Source organism: Peromyscus leucopus, chromosome 16_21 (assembly GCF_004664715.2).
Source record: "Peromyscus leucopus breed LL Stock chromosome 16_21, UCI_PerLeu_2.1, whole genome shotgun sequence".
Taxonomy (NCBI): domain Eukaryota; kingdom Metazoa; phylum Chordata; class Mammalia; order Rodentia; family Cricetidae; genus Peromyscus; species Peromyscus leucopus.
In genome coordinates, this window is record NC_051084.1 from 47,342,402 (window position 1) to 47,354,148 (window position 11,747).

At 43.5% G+C, this 11,747-nt stretch overlaps 1 long non-coding RNA gene across 1 annotated transcript; it reads right to left on the minus strand.

Annotated features, from left to right (window-relative positions):
• Positions 1–1,731: 1,731 nt before the first annotated feature.
• Positions 1,732–4,499, minus strand: LOC119086811. Its single transcript, XR_005090168.1, has 2 exons — positions 4,273–4,499; positions 1,732–3,233 (listed from the first exon to the last, which is right to left on the minus strand). It is a non-coding gene; the product is annotated as an uncharacterized LOC119086811 (long non-coding RNA).
• Between the last annotated feature and the right edge of the window lie 7,248 nt (positions 4,500–11,747).

The following is an 11,747-nucleotide window of genomic DNA, read 5'->3' on the forward strand; positions in this document are numbered from 1 at the left end:
ACTGGTGGTGTATGGGCACAAGATCAAAGCCTAATTAGCGACAATGACTATTTGGCACCCCTAACCATAAACATCAAAAAACAGTGTGGGCATCTATGGTCACCTGAAACAAAATGGCCCCCAAAGGGAGTGGCACTATTAGGAGATGTGGCCTTATTGGAGGAAGTGTGTCACTGTGGGGGTGGGCTTTGAGGTCTTTTTCTCAAGCTTCCCTCAGTGTGACAGTCAGTTGACTTCCTGTTGCCTCTGAGTCAAGATGTAGGACTCTCGGGTCCAGCACCACATCTGCTTGCACACTGCCATGCTCCCCATCCTGATGATAATGGACTGAACCTCTGAAACTGTGAGTGAGCCACCTCAATTAAATGTTTTCTTTGTAAGAGTTGCCGGGGTCATGGTGTCTCTTCACAGTAACAGAAACCCCAACTAAGACAGCACCCGAGGAAAGACTCTCAACGTTGACCTTTGGCCTCCAAATTCACACTACACATGTCCGTTTCATACATGAAGACACAGGTGTACATATCCACACAAACACACCCTTCCATGTGAACAGAGAGAGAGGGGGGAGATGGACAGGGAGAAGGGGAGGGGGAGGGAGGGGAAGGGAGGGAGGGAGGGAGGAAGAGGGAGTGGAGAGAGAGGATAGCCTGCTTCTCTGCCCAGAGCAGTGTGGTGTCAAGGCATTGTGATTGCTTTTAGGTTTTGAAGACATCCTTACTGATTACAACAGCAAACATTTGATAACTGTTCTCGTTAAAAATTTAAAAGATCAAATTAAGCAATTACTGCCCAATTTAGTTCAGCAGAAAATGGAACAGAGGGACAGAGGGGATTAGCTAACTCACACACACACACACACACACACACACACACACACACACACACACACAAAACTCAACCTGACCCTCATTCTAACCTCAATAATTTGAAACCTTACCATCTTCCCAGAAGGCTGTAGGGCTGAACGCTGTCTTAGTTTCTTTACCCGTTGCTGTGTTAAAATACTCTGACAAAAGCGATTTATTTGGACAGTTTTATTTATCTTACACTTCCAAGTTATAATATTATGGCTAGGAAGTCACGGTGTTGGAAATTTGAGAGAACTGGTTACATTATATCCACAGGCAAGAGCAGAGAGCAATGAATAATGCATACTACTGCTCAGATCAGTATTTCCACTCATATGGTTCCAGATCCCCTGCCTAGGGGATGGTGCCACCTATAATTAAGACGAGTTTCCCCACATCAATTCACATAATCAAGACACCCCTCAGAGATATTCTCAGAGCCTAACATTAATCCCTCACAGGTCTACCTAGAGCTCTGCCTCCTATGTGTTAGGTTGACCATTAATATCAACCACTATAACTGGTTAGGATCATGGGCATAGTGAGCCATTCATTACATCCAGAGTGACCTAGGACAGTGTGGGCCCACAGAAGATGCCTCTCCCAACATGATGGCTTCACTCTTGGTGCCCATAAAGCCATAAGCAGTCTGGGCAGATGAAGGTAGAAGGAGAGGTCTTCCATTGTGAGGACAGCATGGGGATAATTTGAAGGCAAGGTATCACCAAACATGGACATGAGATGATTTTTCTGGGGAACCTCATGCACATTCGTATTGTACAGGTGTCATCCCACGGTAGAGGCAGGCATCTTCCTTAGCATGCTCTGTTGGTAATTATGCTCTTTCACACTACATGTTCACAGACCATGGACGAGAGAATTTAGCATTACAATGAACACGTTTATTTCAGATCATGCAGAAGAATGATTCCATGATTTGGGCTCCTTTAAATGCCCCCTGGAGTTTTCTGTGGGATGACTTCTCTGAAACAAAAAACCGACTTGAAGGGATATTAGGAGTCTCTTTAAGGGGCAATAGCTTCTGCCTCACCAAGCCTGGGGGTTTGCTTCTGAGTCCCTACTCATAAGCTATCAGGTGCGGGACATGACAGATCGATGCTACTCCAGCCCTGGCTGCAGAATTGGGCTCATGCTGGGTGATCACAGATTGGCAGGACCAGCATGGCCCATCAGATGCCAGGGAGGATGGAAGGCACCTACCAGCACCAGCCTGTGCCAGACATACTTAGCAAAAACGGCCTCTTTAGTTCTTTCTCCAAAGCCTGCCTCAGTTTCCCAGCACCTTGGCTTTCCGGAGTCTGGAGTATGCTGGGGGAGGGGGTTGGGGTTTAATGTGAAAGCACTCAGGATGGAGGTTGTTGTGATTGATTGCAGTTCAAATTTCAAAGCACCAGGGCAAGCAGAAGTGCCACCACTCTCTGAGGGACATTCAGATAAGGTGGCTGGGGTCAGATGCAAAGGCCCAAGAATCGCATGGTAGAAGATTCTTGTAATTCGGAAGGTTGAAAGGAAGCAGCAATGTCTTCAACATTCTGAAGGAAAATCGTGTTGATTTGGGCCACACTGCACTAGCTCTGTGGATTCGCTCCGCTGCCCGAGCCACAGACCCAGAAGCTTCACCCAAACAACACACTTTCTCACATCTGTGGGTGATGTAAGTCTGAGGCTGATTTCTTGATTTATTCCCGGGCCTTTCTCCTTCCTCAGAGATGGTCACTCCGACACCCTCATTATTTACAAGGTCACTTCGCATTATCTGTCTCCTAGTTTCTTCCGTTTAACTTATCTTTTTGTGTGTTGTATTCATGTGTTGTATATGCATGCACACACATGTGTGCATATGTGTGCCCGTATGCATATCAGAGGAGTACATTGGATATCTTCCTTTATTGCTCTCTGCCTTATTCCCTTTGAGACAAAGTTTTTCATCCAGCCTGGCATTCACCATTCACTATTATTATTGTTGTTGTTGCTCTTACCATCATCATTATTGTTGTCTAGGCTGGTTGGCCAGCAAGCCCTGGAAATCTTCCTGTTTTTTCCCCACCCCTCACCTAGAATGCTGGTGTCACAGGCATGCATGGCTACAGATGGCTTTTAGATGGGTGCTGGGGATCCAAATTCAGGTCTTCTTGTGTGCCCAGCTGGATTAAAGCTCCACTAACAGCTTCATCTTACCTTCATTACTTCTTCGAAGGCCATGTCTCCAAATACAGTCAGAATCTGAGATGGTGGAGTTAGGACGTCAACACAGGAATGTGCTGTAGACACAACTGAGTCTGTAACATCAGTTAATAATCATCAGTGGGAATGTAAGACATTTCCAGATGTGCACATTTCTCCAAAATGTCACTGCTCAGGCTGCAGGGAAAAGGGGGACAAGGAGATGGAGGGTTAAGGAGGCTCCCCAGAGGAGAAGTGAGGGGGAACCTCTCCCAGGCTGAGCAGACAGAGGGGTCAGGGGCATCCAGGGAGATTTTGTAGAAAATGAAATTAATGGATTAAGCTGTTGTGGTGGAATAAAGTGAAATAAATTTTACACCCACAGGGGAGGGGTTCAAGGAGTTTGAGGATAATTTTGGGACAAGTACAGACAAAAATTGTCAGGTCCAAAGGAAACTTACACTTCCCCAAATTCTGGTGGCTAGACAAAAGCAAGCATTCCTCGGGAACTACTGAAGGGCCAGTTCCCTTATCACTAGCAGAAGGGACAAATGGCTGTCTGTGATGACTGTTAGCGTACCAAGGCACATGCTGGCCTTCAGGATCCCTCAGGCCTGTTATACATTTCAGAGTCCATGCTGGCATCCCGGCTCTTCTCATCCCTCCCCACTCCAGCTCATGTCCCCAGCTTCTCATCTTTCCACGTAACCCCCGCTGTTTCCCGCCATGCTCCTTCTTCTGTCTTCCTCACTTGGTCCTCTTTCTGTCTTCCTCTCTTTGCTTCCTCCCTGTCTCTCTCCTCTCAGGGCCCAGTCCAGACTGCTGACCATGTTCAGTCTACTACTTTCTCTCCTTGCTCTGGATTCTTCCAGATGCCTCTGGCCGCACTCTTTCTCGTAACTACAATAAAAATCTTCCGCTTATCATGCCTTGGAGTGGTCATAGCCTCCGTTTATACAGAAAGAAACAGATGTAATGTAGAATCATTAGGCAGCTTGGTTAAAACGAACAACAAAAGACTCCAGGAAAAGAAAAAGAAGCAGATGAAAACCACTAAGCAAACATTAACTACAGGGAAAATTGAAAAGTTGTGTACGAAAGGCTTCGGACTGAAAGTCTTAATTAACATAGTCACAATGTATACATTGAATGTATACATTGAATGATGACTTCATCAAGGACAACGAGACCTTCTCTCAATTCTGAAATCAAAAGCAAAACTGGATTCCATGCTCACTCAAGCAAGCAGGGCTCTGTGGTTCAGGCTGTCTCCAGGGGGGCGCCAAGCAGCAGGAGCGCTGATCCGCCAACCACTGAGGCTGGGGACAGAGGGAGTCTGCTTCCCGATTGGCTGAATTTCACACAGCGCCGATGCTGATTGGTTGGCTGCAAAACATCTTCCCTGGGGCCATTGAAAGGGGTTAGCGCTGGTTCTGCTGCTGTGTTACCATGGCTACAACACAATAGGGCTTTTCCCAGGAGTGTGGGAACTTTGGCGTTCTCAGTCCCTCCAGAATTAGGATGTAACTGTGCTGTTGACAATGAGAGTTGGGAATTATGTAACTTGTGTGTGGTCCTGCTGACTGCTGGGGAGTAGAAGCCTCGAGAAGAGAGAAAAACCCTCCTTCCAGTGTGGGGATGAGGATTACACCCAGAAAAACAGAGTTAACCCTGAACGCAGTTCCTTAAACTGATAAACAGAACTTCAAACGAACAGTTTCCTCTGGGAAGTCACATGCTATGGGGTAGATCAAGGACATAGCTGTTTGTCCAACTTGTATAGTTATCGGATGCTTTAAACTTCAAACACTCATAATTTGAGAATATTGTGTGTGTATGTGTGTGAATGTACATACATTGTATGTGTGTACGGGGGCTCACATACATATGCATGTGTATATGTGGAGGCCAGAGGTTGGCACTGGACGTCTTCCTCTCTCTCTATTAATCTCCACCTTATTGAGACACAGTATCTTATTCAGCCTGGAGCTCGTGATTTGGTTAGACTAGCTAGCCAGCAACTCCAAGGGGCCATGTTGTCTCCTCTGTATGTAAGCAGATTACAGGAGTCCATCATTGTGCTACAGGGTTTTTAAATGGTGCTGGGGATCTGAACCCAGATCCATTTCCTCAGCCTTGCATGGCAAGTACTTTACCCACTGAGCCATCTGCCCAGACCCCTTTGAGAATATTTTTTTTTTAAAACATTCCATTAACTTTTAGAAATGTTTACCTGAAAAATTTGAAAATGCACATTGAAACGTTCTGTGCTAAAACACACGAGCTTGGGCTGGCACACAGAAACAGGTGGCTGGGTATCTGTAGCTCCCCTGGGAATCTAAAGGAAAGGTCCCCCAGACCCAACCATAGAAAGCCTTTCTTAACCTCCTCCTGCAGCTGGAACAGCTAAGGAAGTCCAACAGGTTGAGGGGGCTGTCTGGAATCCCAGAGCCCTGCGCTGTTCAGTGGGGACCTGTGTGGTTCCTCCAGCCAGAAGGGGGTGTGGCCGTCCACAGCCTAACTGGAAGTGGATTCTAGGAGCAAGCTAACTGTATGGCCACACAGAAACTGGTAGAAAAGCCAGGCAGCCAATGAGGCCTTCAGCGAAGAGCTACAAATCCCAATGTTTCAGGAAATCGAGAAAGGAATACTAGAGAGAAATGGGGAGCACACACAGGTAGGTGCTTCATAGAAGAGGGTGCCTGTATGTGTAAGAAGGATGCCGTTTCTCATTAGCGAGAAAGTAACTGTAAACAGAGGACTTGGGAAAATTCCATTCCACACTGGACAGTCCGACAAGGTCTTATCAGGGGCAGACGCCTGTTCTGCTAGATTATAGTGTTTGGGACAAGCACCGAGCTGAGTGCTTGTCCACGGAATGAAAGTGTGAGATTTGAAGGAGTGTGTGTAATCACCCCTGACTTCAAGGAGGAACGCACATAGGCCTTCTCCCAAGAATCTCTAATCGCGTCCTCTGCAAATGGCCCGAAGCGGAGTCCCTGGAGGCCATAGACTGCCTTCTGGTCCATTAGAAGCCAAGCAGTCCTGGGATGCTTCCCTTCCCTAACCTCCAGTGCCCGGGAGCACTAATGGCCTGCCCATGGGCCTAATTGACACTGTTTCTGATGGGAACTGTCAAAGTGCAGGCAGTAATGAGGGGCGAAGCCTGTGGGAGTCGGCTTTTTATTACTGTAGCAAACACCTGCGATAATTAGCTGATGAAGAGGAAAGACTCATTTCAGCTTATAATTTTGAAAGTGTGTGTGTGTCGGGAGAGGGCAGAAGTCAGCCTCAGGTCCACCTGGCTTTCTTGAGAGAGGGTCTCTCATGGGTCTGAACTCACTGTGAAGACGAGATTAGTTTGCCAATGAGGCACAGGGATCCGCCTGTCTCTACCTCCCCAACTACCTTACAACTACTGTGTGCCACCACACCTAGCATTTATCATTATTATTATTATTATTATTATTATTATTCATACTATTATCATTATAACCTAAGCTCAGGGACTTAAATCTGGGTCCTTATTTTTCCAAGGCAAATACTTACCAAAAGCAGGAAATCAACAGGACTAAGCCAGATAAGAAGCAGTAAGCCAGAGATGTAAGCAGAAAGAGGTGACAAACAGAAACCACTCTTGGAGTCCACAGAGTCCAGGAACTAGAGTGTGGCTGGTGACATTTAAAGTCTGTTAAGTTCAAGTGTTAAAAATGTATGTGTTAAAACGGCTTTATAAGCTTTATGTGGGGACCGGAGATAGCTCACTCAGCAAAACGCTTGTGTTGCAGGCCTGAGGACCTGAATTCATGCCCTAGACCCCTTGTGACAAAACCCAGAGGTGGTTGGTTATCCCAGTGCTGCAGAGTTGGAGACAGGTAGATGATGCCTGGGGGTCTACTGGTTGCCCAGCCTACCGTACTTGGCAAGTCCCAGGCCAGTGAGAACTTGTTTTAAAAATGGTGGAATCTGAAGAAGGTCACTCAAGGTTGACCTCTGGCTTCTTCTGTATGCACACATATGCGAGTATGCACAAACCCACACTAACACACACACACACACACACACACACACACACACACACACCACACCACACCCCCGCACACATGCATGCACTCACATGCACATGCACAACCATGTAGGCAGCTTTCTGTGTAGCTGTAAACGACATGAAAAGTGTGATTTCAAATGAAAAAGCAGGAACAAGAAAAGTCAACCATGGCTGTACATTACAAGAGAAAGCAGAATTAATCAGAAAAGCAAAGCACATAGAAAGCACAAAATACTACGCAATAAGGAGTTAAGAAGAAACCTGAACGGATGGGCAAGCACAAGAACCACAGTGGCCAAGCTTTCCTGCATAAAACAGGAAACAGCAACTAATGGTGGGATTAGAAGGACAATTCAGATTTAGATTGTTTATAGAATCACACCCAAAACATGACTAAACAAACCAACCAACCCCTGGAAATTAACGTGAAAACACCCCCTAGGAAAACATTAGCCAAAAAAAAAAAAAAAAAAGCATTATGAAGAAAAAAATTTATAATTGAAAAAAAGGCAAAATGACCTCACTAGAATATCCTAAATTATATGCAACTAAAAACACAGCTTCATATTTACAAAGCAAAAGGTGACATAGTTATAAGCAAAGAAATTTGTAAGAGAGTCTGTTATCTCTCAGGTGACGCCCTATCAAAATACTGGAAGGACACACGGACAATTTGAACTTCACAATGAACAAGCTAAATTTATTGGAGAATTATGTAGCATAGCAATCAAAGAAAATACACAGATCTCAGTAACATGTGGAATTTTAGCACTAAATTGATCATCTGCTAGACCAAATGCCAATCTCAATGACTTGCGAAGATGTTATAGCATGCAAACAAACCAGAAATCAATAATAAATAACTTAAGGGGTTGGAAAGATGGCCCAATAGATAAGAGTGCTTGCTCAACAAGCTTGAGGATCTGAGTGTGAACCCCCAAAACCTATACAGAAAAAGCCAGCTATGGTTACCTGTGTCTGTGACCCAGTTCTGAGAAGGGAGGATATGGGAGGGTTGACTGGGTGGTGGCTGCTGATGTTCCAGGTTCAATGATGTTCCCTGTCTCAAGACAAGGTGGAGAGTGACACAACAGGACACGTGACAGCCTCTTTTGGCTTCTATACATGTTCACATCACACACACACACACACACACACACACACACACACACACACACCGGGTTAAAAGGAAATAGAAAATGTTAATAGGACATTTAAATTTGAACTATGAAAGACTATACTTACTTTCAGGGATCATTTCTATAGTTTGTTAAATTTGAGTTATGATAAAAGTGCTGGATATAACATGTGGTTGTATTTAAATAGAAACTTACAGTTTTGGTGTATTAATGAGTAAGACTTTAACTCAAGGATGAGAAAAATAGGATGTCAGCCAAGGAAGTAGAAAGAAAAAAATACAAAGAACAGAAATCAATGAAAGAGGAAATGAAAAGTGGGGCTGCAATTTTAATCAATCAAAAAATGTAAAAAAAAAAACAAAAACCCAACTTTGTGCAAATAGCCAATTTAGGTAACTTCTTGATAAATACTACTTACCCAAACTGGCTTATGATGAGACAGAAAAGTTGAAGAGACACATAGTCATCAGGAGGATGAAATTGGTGTTTACATGTGCAGAGGGTGGAGAGATGGCCCCATGTGTAGTGAGAGCACAAATACTGCACTTTAGAGCCTCAGTTCCCACTTAGCGGGAATGGTGGCCCATCCATAATTTCAGCACAAAGGAGGCGGAGACAGGGGATCCCAGAAGGATATTGCCTAGATAGACTAGTCAAGTCAGTGAGTTGTGGTTCTAGTGAGAAATCCTTCCCCCAAATATAAAGTGGAAACAGATTAAGGAAGACTCCTGGTGTCAACCTTTGGACTCCACATCAACCTTTGGCCTCCTCATCAACCTTTGACCTCCACATACATACTCACATATGTACATGTATAACCCTCCTCCCACACCCAACCTCACACATACATATGCAAAAAAAGTTATAAAGACAGTGTCAGCCAGTGGCCTGGGGTGGTAGGAGATGCCAGGTGGCTGTAGGGTGAGTTTTCAAAAGAATCAGGGAACAGATACTCCCCAGAGTATTGCAAAATATCTCAAAGAATACAGAGAACGTTTCTTGGCTCATTTTGTGAAGCTAGTGTAATCTTGTTATAAAAAATAAATTGAGGATGCAAATAGAGAAAATTACAGGTCAACTATGCTCATTAACATAAATAACGAATAAATGTCACACAAACTCCAGTAATGAACAAATGATATACTGTATTGAGTCGCTCCTCAGAAAGCACTATGGATTGACATTATAAAACACAAATCTAGGCATAGCTAAGAAGAGGGAACCACAACTGAAAAAATGCTTCCATCAGACTGGCCTGTAGGCAAGTCTATGTGGTATTTTCTAACTTAGTTATTGACGTGGGAGGAACTAGCATGTTGTGGGTGGTGCCACCCCTGGGTAAGTGGTCCTGGGATGTATAAGAAAGCAGGCTGAGCAAGCCATGATTGAACAAGCCAGTAAGCAGTGTTCCTCCATGGCTTCTGCTTTAGTTCCTGCCTCCAGGTTCCTGCCCTGAGTGACGTCCTGTCCTGACTTCCCTCAGTGATAGACTTAGTTACATGGGAATATAAGTAAAATAAACCCTTTCCTCCTTAAGTTGCTTTTAGTCATGGTGTTTTTATCATAGCAATAAAAGCCATACCGAAGACAAAAGGCAAAATTAATCATTTACTACCGATTAAAAAAAATCGGTAACAAACATTTAACACATTAGGAACAGAGGAAGTGCCTTTAGTTCAACGAATGTGAGTTTTATGCACACAGTGAAATGTCATACTTAACATTTGCATAATTTGTTTAAAATTAAAGACAATGACAAATGTTTTGCTCATCATTGTGCCTGAGGTCTAAACCTGTGTACTAGCCAGGAGTATGAAGATTAGAAAGGAGGAAACACATTTCACTATTTGTAGGCGGTATGATTAATGTATAGAAAAATCTAGAAGATTCTTCAAGACTGTTTAATTGAAGAGAGAGCTCAGCCTGACACAGACAGGTCAAGAGAATGGTGATGCTATGTTCAGGGCAACATAGTAAAAAATTTTAAATGTAAAGTTTTGAAAGATACAACTTCTAACAATACCAAACACTAGAATATACTTGGGCATAACATTAGGAAAATATGTATGAGACATGTACAGAGGTGGCTCTGCCTGACTAGTGTACTGCACACGGGGGTAGTCAAATCACAGACCACAACAACCGACTCACACAGTGACATCTCTGCCTCCTTAGAGACAGTTCTAAGACATCACTGAAAAAGCCAAAGTAAATATGAATTAGGAGGGAGTTTTATTATACTTAACGATAACAAGCATCAATATAAAGACAGTTCTTCCCAAATTAAGTTGTAATTTCATTGCTATTCAAATTAAAATGTAACAAGGCATTATTTCATGTCATGTGACAAAGTGGTGATTCCAAAGTATATGGAAAACTAAGGGCTAAGAATACAACTAAAATTCTGGAAAACTGACGGTGACTAGTGATCCTTTGATACATCAGAACTCTAATAAAGCTTGTAGTTAAAGCAGTGTGACATTGGCCCAGTAGGAATACAACAGAATAAAGAGAACCCATAAATAGACCCAGGTATGTATGCAAATAATGTTTCATTGGTTAGCAGGAAACCCGGGGTTGGGGGGCAGATTCTTCTATAAATGATAGAAAGACAAGCACTTGTCTTCAAGGGAAAAAAAAAAACCAAAAAAACAAAAGTAGATCCTTTCTGCCTGTGACTGTACTGGTTAGTTTTGGTCAATTTACACAAACTAGAGTCACCTGAGAAGAGGAAACTTCAGCTGAGGAATTTCCTCCATCAGGTTGGCCTGTAGGCATAGCTGTGGGGCATTTTCTTAATTGCTAATTGATGTGGGAGGGTACAGACTATGTGAATGATGGTACTTCTGGGCAGGTGGTTCTGGGTTGGATAAGATAGCAAGCTGAGCACACCATGGAGAATGAGGCTGTAAGCAGCATTCCTCCAAGGCTTCTGCTCTTGCTTGAGTCCCTGCCTCAATGAAAGGCTTTACACTGTAAGCTCATCCCATCGCTGCTTGTTGGGGTCAGGCACAAGCTTGGTTTTGGTCATAGCAAAAGAAAGTTAATTAGGACAATTTTGTACAAAGTGAATTCAAAATAGAAAGAGTAAAACCTTTTTAGAATATTGGAGACTATCATATGGTCTCACTATAAATAATTGGTCAAAGAAGACAAAAAGGGAAAAAAATCTCAAAGAAAAAATGAATTTATCTTTAATAATAAAAATTCAATGCTTGTATTTGTAAAAGACACTAAAACACCATAAAAGCACAAACCATTTTGTTAATAACAAAAATTAAGTAGCCAACCTATATAAAGAGTTCCCACAAATCAAAAAGGGAAAGACACAATAGCACAATATCAAGTGTGTGTGTGGGGAGTCGGGGGGTGAGTGGGTGCGGGCAAACACTATGAATGAGCCATTTATAAAAAGAGAAACATTAAAAGAATGACAGTCATGGCGTAGGTTACATCAGGAGTCTGTGGGCATGAAGAGCCCACAGATGAACACAAATAACTCCTCCTGTCCAGAAGAAGGAGGAG